General features: G+C 37.2%; 1 protein-coding gene across 49 annotated transcripts in view; it reads left to right on the forward strand.

Annotated features, from left to right (window-relative positions):
• Positions 1-13,733, forward strand: part of LOC145547098 (uncharacterized) — a 745,699-nt gene that overhangs the window by 89,415 nt on the left and 642,551 nt on the right. Inside the window, exon 4 of one of the 49 annotated variants that reach the window (XR_014083609.1) lies at positions 4,894-5,683. The exons of the other annotated variants lie outside the window; for them this stretch is intronic. The gene's annotated coding sequence lies outside the window, so the exon portion shown is untranslated. Of the gene's footprint in view, positions 1-4,893; positions 5,684-13,733 lie in introns of those variants that run through there. 49 annotated transcript variants of the gene reach the window in all.

A 13,733-nucleotide genomic window follows, 5' to 3' on the forward strand; every position in this document is an offset into this window, starting at 1 on the left:
ATATTTCCTAATCTTGGATCATTCAGTCTATTTTCATATTTTCTTTAGCAATGACAAACCTGACAAAAATTTCAAATGCTGTCTGAATTATTTGCAAACTATTCTCATACCCTTGAAATAAGTAAAATTTGCCTCATTATAATGTATGTGACAATGGTAAAGAAAGGAAAGATGACTTTGGATTGCAATAAATTAAATAGTTCTTCCTTTTATTACTACTACTAGCCAAGCCAAAAATTTGGGGAAAACATCTCAAACTGCAGTGAGTATTGAGACTAATTTCTCATGTAAGACAAATGTGATTGCATAAATAAAGTGAAAGGTCACAGGAAACTATTAGAAAAAATATTACAACTACTGTGGAGAAACTAAGGACATCAACAAGCTAGAAAAACAGAATAATAGAATAACTGAGAAATAAAGAAAATATAGAAAAACTAGCATGAGCAGAGAGTTATAGATTCATGTTGTTGAAGTCCATTAAAGAAATTCAGAGGTTAAGCAAGAACTAGATTGTATAAACTGATGGTTCAAGTACATGTGTGCATGCTAAGTAGCTTCAATTGTGGATGACTCATTTGCAACCCTATAGACTGTATCCAGGCTCCTCTGTCCATGGAGATTCTGCAGGCAAGAATACTGGAGTGGGTTGCTGTGCCCTCTTCCAGGGGTTCTTCCTGAACCAGGGATTGAACCTGAGTCTCCTATGTCTCCTGCATCAGCAAGCAGATTCTTTACAACTAGCATCATCTGGGCAGTCCAGATTCAAATACAATCTCTATTTAATTGTTAAACAATGCAAATCATTTAGTCTCAATTTCAGTCATTCTCTTAAAATGATCTCCATTGATCAATGTTTAGAGTTGTACTAAAGATAAAGATGAGATTTTGAATCCTGAATTTGAATTTATCATAAATCAAGTGCATGAAATCAGAATTTCTTCAAATATATGAAATGTTTTAGCTATAAAATAGAGTTCTTTTAGATTCATTAAAGGGCATGAGTAAGATATTATAAGGTTCTCAAGCCTGGTTTCCTTCAGATCTTTTATAAGGACATGCTTCTAGTTGTTGTCACTATTATAAATGTATGCTATCAGTTAACACACACTCAATTTAATTGAACTGTGTAACCCATAAGGAGGACACTTGTACTCATGCTACATGCCAGAAAGTCCTGGAGCTGGGATGTTGAAAGACTCAATTCATTTGTCACAACATCCAAAGTATTTATTTTTTTCAAAAAGTTGGTTCTTATTGCATTATTTTTATATGAAATCTCTCACAACTTTGTCTCATGGTTCCATCTCTATGTTCTAACATAGGCCAAAAAAAAAAGGAATCTTTTAAAGGCTGTACATTTTAAAATGCCCTTATATGTAGACTAGGGGGGATAAAGCTCTATGAGCAAATAACCATGTTGCACATTTAAGAAACTGTGAATATAGAACACACATGAGCAGAGTTTCCTATAGTAATCAAATAAAATCATAAAATGTTAATGAAACATTTAATGGTCTACATGATCATTATTCTACAGTATAGTAATTGGGTATAAAATTGTAAGCAACTGATGTGAAAATCAATAATCAAAATGCCTTTTTGTGAGTTTGAGTTCATACACTGTAACTCCTTTTTCATAATGACTTGATGAGAAGCTGCTCAGGCAGTGCTGAGAGTTCTGATGGTTCATGTGATAAGAACAACTCATAGTTCATATCAGTTGAAGAAAAAAAGATTCATCTGCAATTCTCACACAGAATAAAACATTATAGTCTGTAGTCTCCTCTATGTTTGTTTCCCCATTAATGTCCTTCCTCAAACTATTAAACCAATGTTTTCACAACTCCCCAAAAGGTTGTATGTTTTGAGGGAAGAACAAAGGGCTGACTTGTACCACAGAGCCAGAGTGAAACTTTGAGCCAGAGTCTGAAGAATGGGGTAATTATATTGGGTAGGTAGAGGATGAAATTTTAGGCTAAGAACCAAGGATGGGACTTAAAAGGGAGAGAGGCTTGGCCTAGGAAATGCTCTAGGGATGGATTTGAGTAGCATAGGATCTGGAGGAAGAATGTGCAGTAGGAAGCATGATATGCTCAGGTAGCTTATAGATTCGGAGGCAGTTAGATTTAAAATGCTCTGACACTATTATCTTTGATTTTAAAGAAAACAGTCTTGGAAAACAAGAGTCAGAGAACGGGATGCATGTTGGGGAACGCTGATAGCCTTTCATTAATATCCCAGAGATACATAGCAAACAGAAGTAGATACATATATTAGGAAGGATAAATAAGAAGGATTCTGTGATGAAAGAAAAATAAGAAAGCGATTTGCAGAGATTGGAGATGAAAGGGACAATAAACTGGGGAGTACTTGTCTCTTAATACCTGGGTCCCCAAAAAAGGACGGTCAAATAGTTTCTGTGTTTTCTAGGCATACTGTTAAGCACTATTCAGAAGTAATAAAATTTTGTTTAATGTTATCTTGCATTTTTTAACATATACTTTGTACAACATTGCTTAAATCAGCAGGTTTAGAGGGCTGATTGAGGGCCTTGAGTTTTTTGGGGTTTTTTTCCCCTGAAATATAGACCTGAGAAAATGGAGAAAATGGACAAAGTTCAGAGGACACTGTTTAGGAGTCAATGGCTGAGGGTTGGAAGATACTGGGAGTAACAAGGCCAAAGTGAAAGTGAAAGTCGCTCAGTCATGTCCGACTATTTGCGACCCCATGTACTATACAGTCCATGGAATTCTCCAGGCCAGAATACTGGAGTGGGTAGCCTTTCCCTTCTCCAGGGGATCTTCCCCAACCCAGGGATCAAACCCAGGTCTCCTGCATTGCAGGCAGATTGTTTACCAGCTGAGCCAACAGGGAAGTCCAAGAATACTGGAGTGCGTAGCCTATCCCTTCTCGAGTGGATTTTCCTGACCCAGGGCCATAGCTGAGCAAAAAAGAAACTGCCCAACTTTTCCAGTGAACTTGAGGGAAACCAGATTGACATAGTGGTAAGAAAATTTGGCGCAGGCAAATCTGCCTTTCCATGTGCACATTAGATGTTAATACTGAGGATTCTTGCCTGTTGAGAAAACATTCACCTTTTAAATCTGAGTTGCAAACTGCTGTATTATGATTGATATTTAAAAACTGTATGTATTTTATATTGGAGTATAGTTGTACAATGTTATGTTAGTTTCAGGTGTACAACAAAGTGATTCAGTTATACATGTACATATATTATTATTTTTCAGATTCTTTCCCATATAAATTATTACAGAATATTGAGTAGATTTCTCTGTGCTGCTGTACAGTCAGTCCTTGTTTATTATTTATTTTATATATAGTAGTATATATATGTTAATCCCAAACTGTTAATTTATCCACACCCCACCACCTTTCCCCTTTGGTAACCATAGGTTTGTTTTCTATGTCTGTGAGTCTCTTTCTGTTTCATAAATGAGTTTGTTTGTATCATTTATTAAATTCCATATATAAATAATATCATATTATATTTGTCTTTCTCCTTCTGGCTTGCTTAGTATGAGCTAGATCCATACATGTTGCTTAAATAATGTTTGTGAAGGAGATGGTCTCTATTGTTTTAATTTCACATCTGTCTTTGTAATGAGATTGAGCATATTTTATACTTTGAGTTTCCGGTTTGAGCCTATTAATATCCCTTTAGGCTTCTTGTCTTTTTCATCCACCTGGGTTCTTTACACATTCTAAAGTTAATCACTAGCCTTTGTTTTAACTATAACAATCTCCTCCCAATCTGTCAACCATCTGGGGTTTTTGTGCATGTGTGCATGTGTGTGTTAAGTCACTTCTGTCACGTCTGACTCTTTGAAGCCCTGTGGACCATAGCCCGCCAGGCTCCTCTGTCCATGGGATTTTCCAGGTGAGAATACTGGAGTGGGTTGCCATGCCCTCCTCCAGGGGATCTTCCCAACCCGGGGATAGAACCCACGTCTCTTATCTCTCCTGCACTGGCAGACGGGTTCTTTTATTTTTTTTCTTTTAAATTAGTTTATTTATCAATTTTTTAAATTTACAATATTGTATTTTTTTGCCATACACTGACATGAATCCACCATTGGTGTGCATGTTTTCCTCTTCCAGAACCCCCCTCCCACCTCCCTCCCCATCCCATCCCTCCAGGTCATCCCAGTGCACCAGTCCCGAGCACCCTGTATCATGCATTGAAACTGAACTGATGAGTCGTTTCACATATGATAATTTACATGCTTCAGTACCATTCTCCCATATCATCCCACCCTCGCCCTCTCCCACAGAGTCCATAATACTGTTCTATTTTTCTGTGTCTCTTTTGATGTCTCGTATACAGGGTTATCTTTACCGATTAGCTAAATACCATATGTATGTGTTAGTATACTGTATTGGTGTTTTTCTTTCTGGCTTACTTCACTCTGTATAATAGGCCCCAGTTTCATCCACCTCATTAGAACTGACTCAAATGTATTCTTTTTAATGGCTGAGTAATATTCCATTGTGTATATGTACCACAGCTTCCTTATCCATTCATCTGCTGATGGGCATCTAGGCTGCTTCCATGTCCTGGCTATTATAAACAGTGCTGCGATGAACATTGGGGTACATGTGTCTCTTTCAATTCTGGTTTCCTCAGTGTGTATGCCCAGCAGTGGGATTGCTGGGTCATATGGAAGTTCTATTCCGTTTTTTGAGGAATCTCCACACTGTTCTCCATAGTGGCTGTACTAGTTTACATCCCCACCAACAGTGTAAGAGGGTTCCCTTTTCTCCACACCCTCTCCAGCATTTATTGCTTGTAGACTTTTGGATAGCAGCCATTCTGACTGGTGTGAAATGGTATCTCATTGTGGTTTTAATCTGCATTTCTCTAATACCCAGCTGTGGATGTGACTGGTGATAGAAGCAAAGTCCGATGCTGTAAAGAGCAATATTGCATAGGAACCTGGAATGTTAGGTCCATGAATCAAAGCAAATTGGAAGTGGTCAAATAGGAGATGGCAAGAGTGACCGTTGACATTCTAGGAATCAGTGAACTAAGATGGACTGGAATGGGTGAATTTAACTCAGATGACCATTATATCTACTATTGTGGGAAGGAATCCCTTAGAAGAAATGGAGTAGCCATCATGGTCAACAAAAGAGTCAGAAATGCAGTACTTGGATGCAAACTCAAAAACGACAGAATGATCTCTGTTCATTTCCAAGGCAAACCATTCAATATCACGGTAATCCAAGTCTATGCCCCAACCAGTAATGCTGAAGAAGCTGAACTTCAACGGTTCTATGAAGACCTACAAGACCTTTTAGAACTAACACCCAAAAAAGATGTCCTTTTCATTATAGGGGAATGGAATGCAAAGGTAGGAAGTCAGGAAACACCTGGCGTAACAGGAAAATTTGACCTTGGAGTACAGAATGAAGCAGGGCAAAGGCTAATAGAGTTTTCCCAAGAGAACTCACTGGTCATAGCAAACACCCTCTTCCAACAACGCAAGAGAAGACTCTATACATGGACATCACCAGATGGTCAACACTGAAATCAGATTGATTATATTCTTTGCAGCCAAAGATGGAGAAGCTATATATAGTCAGCAAAAACAAGACCGAGAGCAGACTGTGGCTCGATCATGAACTCCTTTTTGCCAAATTCAGACTTAAATTGAAGAAAGTAGGGAAAACCAATTGACCATTCAGGTATGACCTTAATCAAATCCCTTATGATTATACAGTGGAAGTGACAAATAGATTTAAGGGACTAGATCTGATAGACAGAGTGTCTGATGAACTATAACAGAGGTTCATGACATTGTACAGGAAACAGGATCAAGACCATTCCCATGGAAAAGAAATGCAAAAAAGCAAAATGGCTGTCTGAGGAGGCCTTACAAATAGCTGGGAAAAGAAGAGAAGTGAAAAGCAAAGGAGAAAAGGAAAGATACTCCCATCTGAATGCAGAGTTCCAAAGAATAGCAAGGAGAGATAAGAAAGCCTTCCTCAGCGATCATGCAAAGAAATAGAGGAAAACAACAGAATGGGAAAGACTAGAGATCTCTTCAAGAAAATTAGAGATACCAAGGGAACACTTCATGCAAAGATGGGCTCGATAAAGGACAGAAATGGTATGGACATAACAGAAGCAGAAGATATTAAGAAGAGTTGGCAAGAATACACAGAAGAACTGTACATAAGAGATCTTCACGACCCAGATAATCACGATGGTGTGATCACTCACACCACCTAGAGCCAGACATCCTGGAATGTGAAGTCAAGTGGGCCTTAGAAAACATCACTATGAACAAAGCTAGTGGAGGTGATGGAATTCCAGTTGAGCTATTGCAAATCCTGAAAGATGATGCTCTGAAAGTGTTGCACTCGATATGCCAGCAAATCTGGAAAACTCAGCAATGGCCACAGGACTGGAAAAGGTCAGTTTCCATTCCAATCCCAAAGAAAGGCAATGACAAAGAATGTTCCAACTACCACACAATTGCACTCATCTCACTGCTAGTAAAGTAATGCTCAAAATTCTCCAAGCCAGGCTTCAGCAATATGTGAACCATGAACTACCAGATGTTCAGGCTGGTTTTAGAAAAAGCGGGGGAACCAGAGATCAAATTGCCAACATCCACTGGATCATAGAAAAAGCAAGGGAGTTTCAGAAAAACATCTATTTCTGCTTTAATGACTATGCCAAGGCCTTTGACTGTGTGGATCACAATAAACTGTGGAAAATTCTAAAAGAGAAGGGAATACCAGACCATCTGACCTGTCTCTTGAGAAACCTGTATGCAGGTCAGGAAGCAACAGTTAGAACTGGACATGGGAGAACAGACTGGCTCCAAATAGGAAAAGGAATACGTCAAGGGTGTATATTGTCACCCTGCTTATTTAACTTATATGCAGAGTACATCATGAGAAACGCTGGGCTAGAAAAAACACAAGCTGGAATCAAGATTGTCGGGAGAAATATCAATAACCTCAGATATGCAGATGACACCACCCTCATGGCAGAAAGTGAAGAAGAACTAAAGAGCCTCTTGATGAAAGTGAAAGAGGAGAGTGAAAAAGTTGGCTTAAAACTCAACATTCAGAAAACTAAGATCATGGCATCTGGTCACATCATTTCATGGGAAGTGGATGGGGAAACAGTGGAAACAGTGTCAGACTTTATTTTGGGGGGCTCAAAAATCACTGCTGATGGTGATTGCAGCTATTAAATTAAAAGACGCTTACTCCTTGGAAGGAAGGTTATGACCAAGCTAGATAGCATATTTAAAACTAGAGACGTTACTTTGCCAACAAAGGTCTGTCTTGTCAAGGTTATGGTTTTTCCAGTGGTCATGTATAGATGTGAGAGTTGGATGGGGAAGAAAGCTGAGCACTGAAGAATTGATGCTTTTGAACTGTGGTGTTGGAGAAGACTCTTGAGAGTCCCTTGGACTGCAAGGAGATCCAACCAGTCCATCCTAAAGGAGATCAGTCCTGGGTGTTCATTGGAAGGACTGATGTTGAAGCTGAAACTCCAATACTTTGGCCACCTCATGTGAAGAGTTGACTCACTGGAAAAGACCCTAATGCTGGGAAGGGTTGGGGGCAGAAGAAGAAGGGGACGACAAAGGATGAGATGGTTGGATGGCATCACCAACTTGATGGACATGAGTTTGGGTGGACTCGGGGAGGTAGTGAGAGACAGGGAGGCCTGGCGTGCTGCGATTCATGGGGTCGCGTAGAATCAGACACGACTGAGCGACTCAACTGAACTGAACTGGTAATAAGTGATGTTTAGCATCTTTTCATGTATTTGTTAGCCATCTGTATGTCTTCTTTGGAGAAGAAGCTATAGAAAAGCTATATATGACAAACCCACAGCAAACATTATCCTCAATGGTGAAAAACTGAAAGCATTTCCCCTAAAGTCAGGAACAAGACAAGGGTGACCACTCTCACCACTACTATTCAACATAGTTTTGGAAGTTTTGGCCACAGCAATCAGAGCAGAAAAAGAAATAAAAGGAATCCAGATTGGAAAAGAAGAAGTAAAACTCTCACTGTTTGCAGATGGCATGATCCTCTACATAGAAAACCCTAAAGACTCCAGCAGAAAATTACTAGAGCTAATCAATGAATATAGTAAAGTTGCAGGATATAAAATTAACACACAGAAACCCCTTGCATTCCTATACACTAACAACGAGAAAACAGAAAGAGAAATTAAGGAAACAATTCCATTCACCATCGCAACGAAAAGAATAAAATACTTAGGAATATATCTACCTAAAGAAACAAAAGACCTATATATAGAAAACTCAGAGAAGGCAATGGCATCCTACTCCAGTACTCTTGCCTGGAAAATCCTGTGGACAGTGGAGCATGGTAAGCTGCAGTCCATGGGGTTGCTGAGATTCGGACACGACTGAGTGACTTCACTTTCACTTTTCACTTTAATGCATTGGAGAAGGAAATGGCAACCCACTCCAGTATTCTTGCCTGGAGAATCCCAGGGACAGCAGAGCCTGGTGGGCTGCCGTCTGTGGGGTCGCACAAGAGTCGGACACAACTGAAGTGACTTAACATAGCATAGCATATATAGAAAACCATAAAACACTGGTGAAAGAAATCAAAAGGACACAAATAGATGGAGAAATATACCGTATTCATGGATCGGAAGAATCAATGCAATCATTCAAGCAATCCCTATCAAGCTACCAGCGGTATTCTTCAGACAACTAGAACAAATGTTTTCACATTTTGTATGGAAATACAAAAAACCTCGAATAGCCAAAGCAATCTTGAGAAAGAAGAATGGAGCTGGAGGAATCAACCTGCCTGACCTCAGGCTCTACTACAAAGCCACAGTCATCAAGACAGTATGGTACTGGCACAAGGACAGAAATACAGATCAATGGAACAAAATAGAAAGCCCAGAGATAAATCCACGCACCTATGGACACCTTATCTTTGACAAAAGAGGCAAGAATATACAATGGAGAAAAGACAATCTCTTTAACAAGTGGTGCTGGGAAAACTGGTCAACCACTTGTAAAAGAATGAAACTAGAACACTTTCTAACACCATACACAGACGGGTTCTTTACCACTAGCGCCGTCTGTGAAGCCTGGACTTTGCACATATTATCCTCTAATGCCTTTCCTTTCTCCTTTTTAACTATTTCAGATTCTCATCCTTTATTAAAGACTAACTCAGTTATGCTCTTCATCATCAAACATGTTTTTATTACTCAAATATCGTGAATTCCTCTATCAGTTATTATCTCTGTATCATGCATCCACTCTGTTCCTTGAGGTATTAGGAATGTTTTTATAACATGAATTCAGAATTACAGATCGTATTGAATATGATGCTAGCTGTGCCTAACACACAGCTATCTTATTTATTGATTAAATGTGCTTGCCAAGATTTTAAAAAGTGGTTGCCCTTATGGACTATGCATTATGTGTTAGGTAACTCATTTGTCAGCACATTTTATTTGGTTATAATGTCTCAACAAGGTTTTATTATGGTTTCACAATCAATGTCATAATAAAAACCTAATAGAAAAGACTAAGAATATTCTTATTAGTAAAGTTTACATACTTGAATTAAATGCATTGGAATGTTCTTACTCCCATTACATCAAAATTATTGATTTACCTTGAACTTTTTGTCTTGCTTGCTAACTAGATGTTTAGCTTAAATTATCCATAAATATTGCTGTTCATTTTATAGAGAATTCCTAGTAATACAGTCATACACTTTTAAGTCATTCCCTCAGCACATACATCCCATGGCATACGACGCCATTCCAACTGGTTTCTGTGGAGTTCTTTCCCATCGTTACTCTTGTGCTGATCATCATTGTGGTAGAAGTGCCAACCAAATGATTATTATTTTTATAATTTGGGCATGGGAGATATTTTAATGCTGTCTTAATTGAAGTAAAGGCTGCATACAAAGAATGAAAACATAGAAATGGAACCAGTTTTATGCTCTCCTCCCCCAACCTTTCATTCTTCAACCTTGAACTCTGGACACAGAAAGAATTGGTTAAGGGATTGATAATGGATGTCATATAATATAGATAATATTTTTGAAACAGAGGTTTGACCATGGCCAAGTTACTTGATCCAATAGTATGCATAGGTTTCTCAATGTAAACAGGGAGTTTTGAAAAGCAAGCTCACCTTAAAAGATTATTTGGATGAGTAAGTCCCCTAGAGAATGCCCCTCTTGGCCCTTGGCCAAAAGAATAAGACCATCTTCAGACCAGAACTTATCTGTTCTTTCTTCTTTCTCCTTAAGACCAATGCAAAGACTGTTTGGAGCAGAGGGACATTTAATCATTATTCATCTTCCTGAGGCTTTACATTATTTCCTTTGCTGAAGCTAACAAAGTTTAGTCTTACTTGGGAAATAAAAAAACCTTAATGGCTATATCACAAGGGCTTTTTTAGCATTGGTTTAAATTTAACAGAACTTTGAGCCAAATGATATTCAAAGCATCCACATTCATGTATTTTGCAGTAACCTTTCCATTCTTGGGTTAACGTCTGCTACATTCTAATCTTCCAGAATGGGAAATTGACAAACAGTACTTCCTCAATTTCCTAGACAACATTGTTAAGACAGAACTTTTTAAATGAACATATGCATACAATATTTTTCAAATGTCAAGTCAAAGAGCTGTTTTTCTAAATATTAAATGACAAATGTATAGTCTATGCAAGGATAAGACATTTAAGCTTTCTTAACTTCTTATTCTCAACACTCTATTTAATCTTGCTTTTTAAATATTTCTTTTGTAGAGAACTCATAATTTCGAACATATATATAGTTAACAATTTTAATATATCTTTATTTATTTGTATAGCTTCAACTTGAAGAGATATGTATATAAAGCCTGTCATAGCTTCAAAGTGATTCATTTAAAACCGAGCTGTGGGCATAAATAACCATCAAATTTTATCCATGAAGAACTCTCAGAGACATTTATGTTTCTAAGTATCATGGATCTATCTCTCTGCAGGTCACCAGCAAATTCTCCAGACATCCCTCAAAATACACAAATGGACTGGATGTCAAATCATAGCCTTTTTCTTTAAAAAGGTCTCTGTTAAAACACTTTATCAGAGTTTACACTTGTTACAGATTTCATCAAAGGTCACTGACTATTTTTCTCCTCAACTTTGTTCCCTTTCTCCAATTCACTCTGTGTAAGTTTAGAATGCTTAACTGATAAGTAAGACTTTAAACCAATCCAAGTATAATACAAAAAGAGTACCATTTAATTTAAATGGTAATGGTAATGGCCTCTAAAAATCTAAGGACTATAAATTGCCTCTCTAGAGATTCTAATATATGAATAAGACTTATGCTCAGTGATTTAAAAAAATTATATTAATGTTCAATCTTTAATAATAATGAAAACTCATTAAAATTATATACAATCCCATAATTCTAATACATCTACTTCATTTTAATTTTTATCTTGCATGGTTTCTTTCAATACCTACTAATATCCATGGTTTACACAAATATATTTATATAACAAATGAAACTTTGTATTTTCTTTCTTTTAGTTTAATATTTCTACATCAGATTACCTTACATCAATGGCATAAAACTTCCCAAAAGGAGATTTTTAATTTCTACAAAATATTCTATAGAGATGATATAACTCAATGAATTAATTCACCTCCATTCATTTTGGAACATTTAGATTATTTCCAACTTTTGTTTATTTATGTCAATAGAGTTATACATCATTTGTTTATTTTTCTTAATATAATTTTCCTATGTCTAGGTGCTGAGACTAAGTTTATAAACTCTACCTTTTTTTTTTGGAAACTGCTATCAAATTGCTTTCTAAGTGGAGTATAACAAGTTATTCTACCACCAGAAAATATGCCTGTGTTCATGTGATAATACTCTTACAACACTGGATATTTTCAGAATATTTATTATTTTGATATAATATAAATAATCTAGTGTCTATTATTGGCTTGCTTATGTTTTATTGATTTAATTATAGTAAAAACGCAGATATCCACTGACTCATATGTGGACAGCATATGATTATTTCTTACCATTTATTTAAGGGAATAACTTTCTAAAATAGTTTCTACTTAGAAGAAACATTTTAAGGTACATTTCTGCTTACAAGTGTCTCTAGAGAAAAGGCACAGATTTGATTTTATAACTAGGTTTGTCTAAAAACTGACTTTATTTCTTATTTTCTTAATATATATAAAAATGAAAAAAAAACTATGCATATGATATGAGAAAATTCATCAAGACTCAATACACAGGTATATCAGGAGAAAGAAAACATAGATTTGTGGTTAAACACCGGAGGCTCTAAGGACTTTAATCACCAAAAAGGACCCATGAAAACAATTATACCCCCAGCTTCACAAACACTGTAATTATGATCATAATTCAGTGTTTTTATTTTAACTCACCATATTTGGTAAGCATGGTATCTTATTGAATCATATGCAGAGGCCTCCTTGAAAGAGAAAATGTGGGCATGGGCATTTCAGGGTAATGGGTAAAGGAGTCCAGAACAGGCAGTAGAGCTAGGAGGTAATGAAAAAAGGTTCTTAAGAAAATGCTACTCTTAAATCACAATGCGTATCTTTCCTGAACCATCAAATAGAAATAATAATAGCACATATCTCATAATGTTATGATAATGATGAAATGGAAGAAGAACTAGAGATCCAATGGCCAACATTCACTGGATCATAAAGCAAGGGAATTCCAGAAAAACATTTACTTCAGCTTCATTGACTACACTAAAGCCTTTGTGTGGATCACAAAAAACTGTGGAAAATTCTTAAAGAATGGGAATGCCAAATCATCTTACCTGTCTCCTGAGAAACCTGTATGCAAGTCAAGAAGCAACAGTTAGAACTGGACATGGAACAACTAACTGGTTCAAAATTGGGAAAGAAGTATGTCAAGGCTGTTTATTGTCACCCTATTTATTTAATGTTGATGTATATCATGCGAAATGCCAGGTTGGATGAATCACAAGCTGGAATCAAAATTGCCAGGAGAAATATCAACAACCTCAGATGCGCAGATGATACCGCTCTAATGGCAAAAAGTGAAGAGAAACTAAAGAGCCTCTTGATGGTGATGAAAGAGGAAAGTGAAAAAGCTGTTTGTTAGTTAGTTAGTGTTAGTCACTCAGTCATGTCTGACTCTTTGTAACCCCATGGATTGTAGCCCGCCAGACTCCTCTGTCTGTGGGATTCTCCAGGCAAGAATATTGGAGTGGATTGCCGTAGCTGACTGGCTTAAAACACAACATTCAAAATGCTAAGATCATGGCATCAGTTCCCATCACTTCATGGCAAACAGAAGGGGGAAAAATTGGAAGCAGTAACAGATTTCATTTTCTTGGGCTTCAAAATCACTGCAAATGGTAACTGCACCCATTTAATTAAAAGACACTTGCTCCTTGGAAAGAAAACTATGACAAACCTAGAGAGCATATTAAAAAGCAGAGACATCACTTTGCTGACAAAGGTCTGTATAGTCAAAGCTGTGGTTTTTCCAGGAATCATGTATGGATGTGTGAGTTGGACTATAAAGAAGGCTGAGTGCCAAAGAATTGATGCTTTTAATTGTGGAGCTGGAAAAGGCTCTTGAGAGTCCCTTGGACAGCAAGGAGATCAAACTAATCAACCCTAAAGAAATTCAACTGTAAATAT

The sequence above is a fragment of the Giraffa tippelskirchi genome, chromosome 1, assembly GCF_054371585.1.
Source record: "Giraffa tippelskirchi isolate mGirTip1 chromosome 1, T2T-mGirTip1v1.2.pri, whole genome shotgun sequence".
In the NCBI taxonomy this organism is placed as follows: domain Eukaryota; kingdom Metazoa; phylum Chordata; class Mammalia; order Artiodactyla; family Giraffidae; genus Giraffa; species Giraffa tippelskirchi.